The sequence below is a fragment of the Oncorhynchus gorbuscha genome, linkage group LG05 (assembly GCF_021184085.1).
Source record: "Oncorhynchus gorbuscha isolate QuinsamMale2020 ecotype Even-year linkage group LG05, OgorEven_v1.0, whole genome shotgun sequence".
Classification (NCBI taxonomy): Eukaryota; Metazoa; Chordata; class Actinopteri; order Salmoniformes; family Salmonidae; genus Oncorhynchus; species Oncorhynchus gorbuscha.
In genome coordinates this window covers 56,868,744-56,880,954 of record NC_060177.1, presented here as the reverse complement: position 1 = coordinate 56,880,954, position 12,211 = coordinate 56,868,744, and positions in this window count along the sequence as shown.

Genomic DNA, 12,211 nt, shown 5'->3' with positions numbered 1-12,211 from the left:
AGTGAGCATTACTCATTTGCCAACATAATCCATCCACCTGACAGGTGTGGCATATCAATAAGCTTTTTAAACAGCATGATCATTACACAGATGCACCTTGTGCTGGAGACAAAAGGCCACTCAAATGTGTAGTTGTCACAACACGATGCCACATGTACGATGTCGTCTGGGCGAGAGGTTTGCTAATATCAATGTTGTGAACACAGTACCCAATGGTAGCAATGGGGTTATGATATGGGCAGGCATAAGCTATAGCCAACGAAAACAATTGCATTTCATCGATGTCAATTTGAATGCATGGAGATAACGTGAGATCCTGAGGCCCATTGTCGTGCTATTCATCCATCGCCATCACCTCATGTTTCAGCATGATAATGCATAACCCCCCCATGTTGCAAAGATCTGTACACAATTCCTGGAAGCTGAAAATGTCCCAGTTCTTCCATGGCCTGCATACTCACCAGACAGGTCACCCATTGAGCATTTTTTGAGATGCTCTGGTTTGATTTTCACGACATTGTGTTCCAGTTCCCCTGGGGTGGCAGGGTAGCCTAGTGGTTAGAGCGTTGGACTAGTAACCAGAAGGTTGCAAGTTCAAATCCCCGAGCTGACAAGGTACAAATCTGTCATTCTGCCCCCGAACAGGCAGTTAACACACTGTTCCTAGGCCGTCTTTGAAAATAATTGACATCTTACCCCAGTCTAAGAAATAAACCTCCCATGCCACTCTGTCAACATCACGGCAAATCTCATGCGAGTGCATTCCATCTATTGGCACAATGGACAGTTTTTAACATCTCGTCCCGTGTTTTATGATTCTGATTCTGTTCCTAGGCTGTCTTTGAAAATAAAAATTTGTTCTTAACTGACTTGTTAAATAATAGTTAAAGGTAAAATAAATAAAAATATTCAGCAACTTCACATGCCGTTTGAAGAGAAGTGGGACAACATTCCACAGGCCACAATCAACAGCCTGATAAACTCTATGCAAAGGAGATGTGTCACGCTGCATGACCAATAGATGCATAGCTGTATTCATGTGAAATCCATAGATTAGTAAAAGGCACATGACAACCCTCTTGGATTCTCTGGTATGATGAAACTACGACTTAACTCTTTGGCCTGAATGCTACGTGTCATGTTTGGAGAAATCCTGGCACCATCCCTACTGTGAAGCATGGTGGTGGCAGCGTCATGCTGTGGGGATGTTTTCCAATGACAGGGACTGGGAGACTAGTCAGGATTGACAAGTAGGTATATGGCCATTTCTTAGGCACGCCGCAACACTGAATAATGCCTGGCTGGAGAGGGGATGGCCACGTAAGCTCATGTAACCCAATATTGCAAGCTCTGATATTGCTCAAATTTGGAAGACAAGTAGTCCGTTGTCTGCCCAAAATACACAAATAAACACCATTAAGATATCTTCATGCATCTTGGAAACATAGACCTGTAAACAGACAGATACAATAGGTGGAATTATCAGATTTTAATATTTATGATGAACGTTAACCAGTACTGCATGGTCCTGCTTGAGAAAAATGCATAAAGTTAGACATGCTTTTTGATGTTTTGGCTATTGTGTTGGTCTCTGAGGAAAACATGTGGGCTCCGACATCGAAATTACCTTTTTCGGAGTCCAAGGTTCCTTAAAGGATTTTGTAACTTTAGCCCTTAGTCTATCAAATAAATCATCACAGATTATCATTATATTTATCCTCAAATCGAGTCTGGAGTCCAAAATCCAATATGGCTGCAATAATACAATTTGATGAAGGTTAAATCACCTGTAAACATAAATGATTGAAATTAGTACTTTTTTCAAAAATGTGTGCAAAACTCATGCCTATAAAGACTGTTAGTGGAAAACAATTTTATTCTGAATCCAATATAGCCAACATGATTTCAATCAAACACCTTCACCAGCATATACAGTGCCTTGCGAAAGTATTCAGCCCCCTTGAACTTTGCGACCTTTTGCCACATTTCAGGCTTCAAACATAAAGATATAAAACTCTATTTTTTTGTGAAGAATCAACAACAAGTGGGACACAATCATGAAGTGGAACGACATTTATTGGATATTTCAAACTTTTTTAACAAATCAAAAACTGAAAAATTGGGCGTGCAAAATTATTCAGCCCCCTTAAGTTAATACTTTGTAGAGCCACCTTTTGCTGCGATTACAGCTGTAAGTCGCTTGGGGTATGTCTCTATCAGTTTTGCACATCGAGAGACTGACATTTTTTCCCATTCCTCCTTGCAAAACAGCTCGAGCTCAGTGAGGTTGGATGGAGAGCATTTGTGAACAGCAGTTTTCAGTTCTTTCCACAGATTCTCGATTGGATTCAGGTCTGGACTTTGACTTGGCCATTCTAACACCTGGATATGTTTATTTTTGAACCATTCCATTGTAGATTTTGTTTTATATTTTGGATCATTGTCTTGTTGGAAGACAAATCTCCGTCCCAGTCTCAGGTCTTTTGCAGACTCCATCAGGTTTTCTTCCAGAATGGTCCTGTATTTGGCTCCATCCATCTTCCCATCAATTTTAACCATCTTCCCTGTCCCTGCTGAAGAAAAGCAGGCCCAAACCATGATGCTGCCACCACCATGTTTAACAGTGGGGATGGTATGTTCAGGGTGTTGCTTTTACGCCAAACATAACGTTTTGCATTGTTGCCAAAAAGTTCAATTTTGGTTTCATCTGACCAGAGCACCTTCTTCCACATGTTTGGTGTGTCTCCCAGGTGGCTTGTGGCAAACTTTAAACGACACTTTTTATGGATATCTTTAAGAAATGGCTTTCGTGCCACTCTTCCATAAGGCCAGATTTGTGCAATATACGACTGATTGTTGTCCTATGGACAGAGTGTCCCACCTCAGCTGTAAATCTCTGCAGTTCATCCAGAGTGATCATGGGCCTCTTGGCTGCATCTCTGATCAGTCTTCTCCTTGTATGAGCTGAAAGTTTAGAAGGACGGACAGTTCTTGGTAGATTTGCAGTGGTCTGATACTCCTTCCATTTCAATATTATCGCTTGCACAGTGCTCCTTGGGATGTTTAAAGCTTGGGAAATATTTTTGTATCCAAATCCGGCTTTAAACTTCTTCACAACAGTATCTCGGACCTGCCTGGTGTGTTCCTTGTTCTTCATGATGCTCTCTGCTCTTTTAACGGACCTCTGAGACTATCACAGTGCAGGTGCATTTATACGGAGACTTGATTACACACAGGTGGATTGTATTTATCATCATTAGTCCTTTAGGTCAACATTGGATCATTCAGAGATCCTCACTGAACTTCTGGAGAGAGTTTGCTGCACTGAAAGTAAAGGGGCTGAATAATTTTGCACGCCCAATTTTTCAGTTTTTGATTTGTTAGAAAAGTTTGAAATATCCAATAAATGTCCTTCCACTTCATGATTGTGTCCCACTTGTTGTTGATTCTTCACAAAAAAATACAGTTTTATATCTTTATGTTTGAAGCCTGAAATGTGGAAAGGGTCGCAAAGTTCGAGGGGGCCGAATACTTTCGCAAGGCACTGTAAGCAGCCCTTGTTTATTTTATATAATGTTATTCTGTCTTTGAAAGTGTTTCATAAGAGTCTTGGTACACTATATCTAGGGAATGGCACTGTCATGCCTCTGTTGTGTTTGAATAGCCCAAGCCAACTAGATTTTTAAATGTGTGTTCATGTTTTAATCTCATTCACACACTTATAGCATATAAACAATGAGCAATACCACAAAATATAATAAAAAGCCTTTCAGGACAGAAGCACATAGCAGTGTAACCAAGTTACAGGTAACTAACTGTAATACAACAGTCAACTACTCTAGTAGCAGATATGCACAGCCCTCTTTTCCACACTAAAATTAAGTATGCAATGTCTTTGAGGTGGCCAGGACATGTGTGTCCTAACCGGATGAGGAGACAAAGTAGCCAGTGGTGGTATTTGTAATGGGTGCGTGTCGGTGGCAGGGAAGTCAGGCACAGGAAAACAAACTTGGTATAAACGGAGTCGTTTAATAAGTGCTGATACAATTCCAAAAACCAAAATATACAAAAAATAACATTGGGTACAAAACTCGCCGCACACCGACACATGACTTGCACAAGCATACAATAAAACAATCTCCGACAAAACATGAGGAGAAACAGAGGGTTAAATACACAACATGTAATGATGGGATTGGAACCAGGTGTGAAGACAAAACCAATGGAAAATGAAAAATGGATCAGTGATGGCTAGAAGGTCGATGACGTCGACCGACGAACACCACCCGAACAAGGGAAGTCGTGACAGTATTTGTATTTATTAGGATCCCCATTGGCTGCTGCCAAGGTTTCTCTTCCTGGGGTCCAGACAAGATTAAAACAATTACATCTAAAGAAAAAAAATAAAACAATACATCATTCAACAAATTATTCCACATCTACATTACAAAATGTGTAATACAACAATATTACTATCACGACACAAGGCGAGACCCAGATGCAGACACAGGAAGCAGATGTTTGGAGTCTTACAATGTTTAATAAGCAAAAGGGGTCGGCAAGAGAATGGTCGTGGACAGGTTAAAGGTCAAAACCAGATCAGAGTCCAGGAGGTACAGAGTGACAGTCAGGCTCGTGGTCAAGGCAGGCAGAATGGTCAGGCAGGTGGGTACAAAGTCCAGAAAACACGCAAGGGTCAAAACAGGGAGGACTAGAAAAAGGAGTACGGGAAAATGGAAAAGAGTAAATAGGCATTTTAGCGTCATAGATTTAGCCAGTGGCAACTTGTGGAATAGACACCGGCTGGAATGCGGTTTTAACTAATCAGCATTCAGGATTAGAGCCACCCGTTGTATAATTTCTTCCTTTGCAACTCAATAGTTTCTATATCCATTTGTGACGCTACAGTATATAGGTTACTTTTGTGACTGTGCTTTTTATGTGTACTGATAGACAAAATGTAACGGCTCCTGATAAGACACAAAGAACAGTTTGTTTTCCTATGCGTAGTGCAGTGCATATGGCTAAGTCCATCTGCATGAATAGATAGATGTGTGTGTGTGGTATGAAAAGGAATTGCCTTGTTTCTCACGAAATTATCTTAGAACCTTCACCATTGGTATGCTAATGTTTTGACTGTAAACTAAACCAGTTGCTTGAAAGCCTGTTTTGAAATTGTTCTTGAATATTTCAAAATTCTGGTTATTTTGTTTATTTTCTCATTTTCAAGGTGAATCTATTTTCTCCTTGAAAGTTTTGTCTGATCTTAAATATTCTGTATTTTATGATGCAGTGATCTCTGATCATCTTCAATATTCATCTGACTGACTTGATAAAACTACATCTGACGTTAAACATTGATCAATCCAATCAGATGAATAGACGAGTTTATGTCCGTTGAAATGTTGCATTTAATCTGTGATGTCTTGGTGTACCTTCAGTCTCTGTGCTTTGCTTTTACAAGGAGAATGGAGCATTCCTTTATAGCTTGCTTGCAGGGAAGGTGTTACCTAGTTGCATTTGCATGTCTAAAGAATGACAATGCTACCCGCTAAAAGGACACTCCTGAAGGGGTGCTACTATGACCATGAGATTGTCTACAGTGACTACCAGTGGCCATCCGGGAGGATTATGTAAGAATGCACCTGAGTCTTTACACTCTATGCAAAAGGTTTCATTGTCTTCTCAGGAATTCAGCCTTCTGTGTTGCTCTCCAAACCCCATTATGTCACACCTCTGTGAAGCAGAGGTTCTGTTGTCTTGACATCCTGTAGCTCTGATATCTAATTGCAGGTTAATTTTACAGTAATACTATTGGTCAAGTATTCAGATTCTGAATCCCAAAAACTCAGATGTTATAAAAAGGACTCAGATGAATTCTCTTTCTCTTTGTTCCTGACCTGCATTGATGAGGTGCACGCTCTCTCCCCCTCTGAGCATGCCTAGAATGCCTTGTCATGCTTGATAATGAAATCACATCAAATGTTAATTGTCACATGCTCCAAACACAACAGGTGTTTTCCTTACAGTGAAATGTTTACTTGCAAAGCCCTCAACCAACAATGCAGTTTTAAGAAAAATACCTAAAAAGAAAATAAATAAAAGTAACAAATAATTAAGGAGCAGCAGTAAAATAACAATAGCGAGGCTATAGACAGGGGGTACCGGTACAGAGTCAATGTGTGGGGGCACCGGTTAGTTGAGGTAATTGAGTTAAGGGGGTGTGTTACAATATCTATAAATGTAACCACTTTTTGCAGTAAAATATTTTTACACAACCATTCATTTCATATAGACCTACCACATACGTCTTGTGTCTGAGCTGTTGAATTGCAACTCCACTTTGTCCCTATCCCAACATTTTGCCTGTTTGATTTCCTTGCGGAGAGATTAACTACACTGTTTGTATTTGTTTGTTTTTATTCCCAGTCATCTTTCCATGGTTAAATGTGGTAATTCGCACTTTCAGTTTTGTGCAAATGCTGCCATCTATCCACAGTTTCTGGTTAGGGTAGGTTTTAATAGGCACAGTGGGTACAACATCACCAATGCACTTCCTTAAAAAGTCACTCACTATAAGTCGATATTATTCTCTGAGGCTACCCGGAACATTTCCCAGTCTGCATGATCAAAATTTCGATGGGTCCGACCAGCATTGAACATTTCTTGTCACGGGTACATCCTGTTTGAGTTTCTGCCTATAGGATGGGAGGAGGAAAATGGAGTCGTGATCAGATTTGCCGAATCAAGGCGGGAGAGGGCCCTCTATGCATCGCGGAAGATGCATAGAGGTAGATAGAGTAGCAGTAATCTAGTGCATTGCCCACACGAGTGCTACAATCAATATGCTGATGGAATTTAGGTATCCTTGTTCACAAATTTGCTTTGTTAAAATCCCAAGCAACAATAAATTCAGCCCCAGGATATATGGTTTCCAGTTTGCATAGAGTCCAGTGAAGTTCTTTGACAGCTGACGTGGTATCAGCTTGAGGGGTGATATACTCGGCTGTGACAATAACCAACGAGATAACCATACTCGGAAGCTGTGGGTGGTGTGCAGAAGGCCGATCCGTCTACCTCTTCTACGGCAAAGTTGTTTTGGGTCGGCCTCTGGAATCAGATTAAATGCCCTGGGTGGTGGTGCGAACAAAGGATCCACTTTGGGAAAGTCATATTCCTGGTCATAATGTTGGTAAGTTGAAGTCTCTCTGATATCCAATAGTTCTTCCCGGCTGTATGTAATAACACTTAAGATTTTCTGGGCTAACAATGTAATAAATTATACATAAAAAAACTAAATACTGCATTGTTTCCTGAGGACTAGAAGCGAGGGCAACCCTCTCTGTCGGTAGCCGGGGAACACGAGTGTATTACTAGCTGTGCACATTAAGCCAAGACGATAGTGGAGATCCATAGCGCTCACTAAGGCTAGCCTACACTCAATGGCCAGTTTATTAGGTAAACCAATCTAGTACTGAGTTGGACCCCCCTTTGCCTTCAGAACAGCCTGAATTCTCTGGGGTATGGAAACGTTGCTCAATCAGTATCAAGGGACCTAACGTGTGCACCCCCATGTAACACCCCCTGCCACCAGCCTGTACTGTTGACATCAGGCAGGATGGGGCCATGGACTCACGCTGCTTGCGTCTAATCCTGACTCTGCCATCTGCATGACACAATAGGAATCGCGATTCGTCAGACCAGACCAATGTTTTTCCACTCTTCAATTGTCCAGTGTTGATGATCACGTGCCAACAAGCCGCTTCTTGTTTTTAGGTTCCGAGATGCCGATCTTGGTAAACCCTAGACACTGTTGTGTATGAAAAGCCCAGGAGGTCGTCTGTTTCTGAGATAGTGGAACCCGGTGCTCCTAGCACTGATGATCACACTATGCTCGAAATCACTTAGGTCACTCATTTTGCCCATTGTAACGTTCAATCGAACAGTAACTGAATGTCTTGTTGCCTGTCTGTCTGCTTTATATAGCAATATACAGCCACATGACTCACGGTCTGTAGGAGCAAACTCTTTTTGTGGGTGCTGTATCTAATTGACTGGCTACTGAGTATGTATAGATAGGGCTAAATAAATCATTTTCATACAAAATAAATATAAAAAGCACAAGTTTGGTAACAATTGAAAGGGAACAGTTTGGAGATTATGGGACAATTTGTTTTTAAAAATTGCTTCCTACTAAGAGTTTGAATTAATTTGCACTTTGAATAAACTAAGCTTTAATTCAGTGAAGCTATTGGTTTATTCATCCAGGCCATTTGTTGTGGTCTCATTTCTCCTCCTTCTCTCCTTGGCACAGGTTGGCTGGTTGACCGGGCCAATGACTTCGGTGCAGGCTTTTACCTGTCTGGATTGGTTCTCATCATATCTGGTGTGCTTGTGGCACTAGTAGACTAGCTTGTCGAGAGGAGGAAGGCAGCTCCCAGTGAAACAGACCCAATGGTCACCCAGGCCTGCACTTACAAGAGTTAAGGAGAGAGTTAAGTTAGGGAGTTAAGGTGTAAGGGGTTGAAGGAGGTTCTTGTGAGAGCTACTGCAAATAATATGAATCTGTTTCAGATGATATTGCAGTAACTGTGTTTGCAGTTTATGAGCTCTTGGGATTTCTCGAGTCAGAGCTTGTAGTGTGTAGTTAGGGTTTTATCCTTATTAAGCTGCTTCACAGGAGTTACAGTAAGTAACAGAGGGTGTTGAAATTATACCCGGTCAGTCACTATTTTAAAGTTGCCAGTTTACACACAGTAAGCTCCAAAAGTGATTTGGACAGTGGATATTTTTGTTATCCAACACAACACATCACTGAGTACCACTCTTAATAATATACATGAGCATGGTGGTGGCTGCATCATGTTATGGGTATGTTCGTCATCGGCAATGATTAGGGAGATTTTTTAAATAAAAGTGAACAGAATAAAATGAAGCACAGGCAAAATCCTAGGAAAACCTGGTTCAGTGTGCTCTCCAACAGACACTGGGAGACAAATTCCCCTTTAAGCAGGACAATTACCTAAAACACAAGGCCAAATATACACTGGAGTTATAATCAATAATCAATGTTCCTGAGTGGCCTACTTACAGTTTAGACATTAATCGTCTTTAAAATCTATGGCAAACTTGAAAATGTCAGTCTAGCAATGATCAACAACCAACATAACAGAGCTTGAAGAATTTTAAAAAGAATAATGTGCAAATATTGTACAATCCAGGTGTGCAAAGCTCTTAGAGACTCACCCAGAAAGACTCACAGCTGTAATACACACATATTCGTCTCCGTTTCAGCACCAATTTGTAGATTTTAAAATACTCTGATCTTGTATATTATTTAGGGTTAGGAAAATATTCATGAATAATACAAAATATATTGGTGAATGAAAAAATAGTGGTTTGAGTCCTCCAAATTGCCATATTCAATTGCTCCATCCATGAAATATTGGAAGGTGAGAAGTGTACAATAGGGGTTGAACACTAGTCCTATAAATCTACCCTAATAATCCTCCCCAATCAAGGAACTGTGATGACAACGGTCCATTCTTCGTGAACCGTGCGGCCAGGCTTGAGGTTTAAACTGCTACATGTGATCTGCGTTTCATAACGATTCAAATAGGCTACATGTCTCAAATTATTGCACAACTTGTAATATGTTAACCTAATATGATCCACTATTGCCAGCAATCAATCCTCAGGAACAACCACATGAACATGACAGTGGTAACAAAAAGGTAAATGAACGATGTAATTGAATGATGCAAAATATAAGGAAACTAACACTAAAAGTCAGTAAAAGTTATACATTTATTTGGGTGTAACTGACAGTGGCTACCGATAGTAGATAATGGTTACAAAAATACAGTGAAAAGTCTGGGCTAATAATTAGAACGTTCTAGAAATCATAAATCAACTCAGTAGGTTTGGAACTGGTTTTTCATTTACATATGGTTACAGAAGCCTGTAGCTGGGGTCTCCAAATGTCATCCTAAATTATAAGGCCAGCATTTCAAAAACTTCCCAGTGGAAAAGGTGATATACAGTCCATTCGGAAAGTATTCAGACCCCTTGACTTTTTCCACATTTTGTTACAGCCTTATTCTAAAAATGTCCTTATCAATCTACACACAATACCCCATAATGAGGAAGCAAAAACAGTTTATGAAATTTTTGCAAATTTATTACAAATATAAAACTGAAATACCTTATTTACATAAGTATTCAGATCCTTTGCTACAAGACTCGAAATTGAGCTCAGGTGCATCCTGTTTCCATTGATCATCCTTGAGATGTTCCTACAACTTGATTGGAATCCAACTGTGTTATATTTAATTCATTGGATATGATTTGGAAAGGCATACACCTGTCTATAAGGTCCCACAGTTGATAGTGTATGTCACAGAAAAAAATAAGAAATTAAGTCAAAGGAATTGCCCGTAGAGCTCTGAGACATGATTGTGTCGAGATACAGATCGGGGAAGGGTACCAAAACATTTCTGTAGCATTGAAGGTCTCCAAGAACACAGTGGCCCCATCATTGTTAAATGGGAGAAGTTTGGAACCACCCAGACTTTCCCTAGAGCTGGCCGCCCGGCCAAAATGAGCAATCGGGGGAGAAGTGCCTTGGTAAGGGAGGTGACCAAGAACCGATGGTCATTCCTCTGTGGAGATGGGAGAATCTTACAGAAGACAACCGTCTCTGAAGCACTCCTTCAATCAGGCCTTTATGGTAGAGTGACCAGACGGAAGTCACTCCTCAGTAAAAGGCAGTACGCTTGGAGTTTGCCAAAAGGCACTTAAAGGACTCTCAGACCATGTGAAACAAGATTCTCAGGTCTGATGAAGCCAAGAGTGAACTATTTGGCCTGAATGCCAAGTGTCACGTCTGGAGGAAACCTGGCACACTCATGATCTCAGACTGTTTCACCTTCCAACAGGACAACGACCCTAAGCAAACAGCCAAGACAATGCATGAGTGGCTTCGGGACAAGTCTCGGATTGTCCTTGAGTGGCCCTGCCAGAGCCTGGACTTGAACCTGATCTAACATCTTTGAAGAGACTTGAAAATACATTTGTCATTATGGAGTATTGTGTGTAGATTGATGAGGGGGGAAAACTGTTTAAATCCATTTTAGAATAACATGCTGACCCGAACACACACGTGTGAGTCTGCATGCACCATTGCATGCATGTTGATTTTGTCCCCCCACACCAGACGTGACCAGGACACCCAGGTTGAAATATCAAAACAAACTCTGTTGAAATATCAAAACAAACTCTGAACCAATTATATTAATTTGGGGACAGGTTGAAAAGCATTAAATATGTATGGCAATTTAGCTAGCTAGCTTGCTGTTGCTAGCTAATTTGTCCTGGGATATAAACATTGGTTATTTTATTTTAACATTACAAAACGTGGAGTAAGTCAAAGGATCTGAATACTTTCCGAATGCACTGTACTTATTGACTCAATACATTTTAGCTTTTAATTCATTTGTAAAACTTTCAAAAAACAATTCCACTTTGACATTATGGGTATTGTGTGTAGGCCAGTGACAAACAAGACAATTGTAATCCATGTAACATTTTGGCTGTAACACAAAATGTGGAAAATGTCAAGAGGTGTAAAAAAAAAAATAGTCTCTCACTTAAACAATGGGGAGGAACCAGGGGCTGGATTCACAAGACACTTCTTACACAAAAACTTAAGAACTTCTTAAGATAGTTTGTAAGTGCAATTCCGTAATGAACTTTCTTAAGAATGTCTGTTGCTGGGTAACCAATTTAGCTAGCAATGGCAGTCATGTTAGCATATTTCATACTGGGATTGCTGTTCTAAAACATGTTCTTCTTAAGTCTATAGTTAAGGAAAAAAATGTCAGTTAAGAAATTTCTTCTTAATAAGGTTTTGGGAATCTGGCCCCAGATGATTCATTTTAGGCAACTGGAATTCCTAGCAGTTTTATTGTTTTCACATAAAATAAAAAAATACAACCTGCCCAATGGGGCAACCTCAGAGCAGGACTGCTCACTTGCCCCAGGCAATAGGGAAATCCTTAATGTCAATCCCCAAAACTTTAGCACCGTGTGGGGAGTTGTAAAGCAGACGGGGTAAAAATAGGGTGTGTGTCTTAAGAAATGGAAAAATGCCATAGCTTCTTGCATACAGTAAGTGTAGGTATTACTTTAAACTAGGCATGCACCCACAACA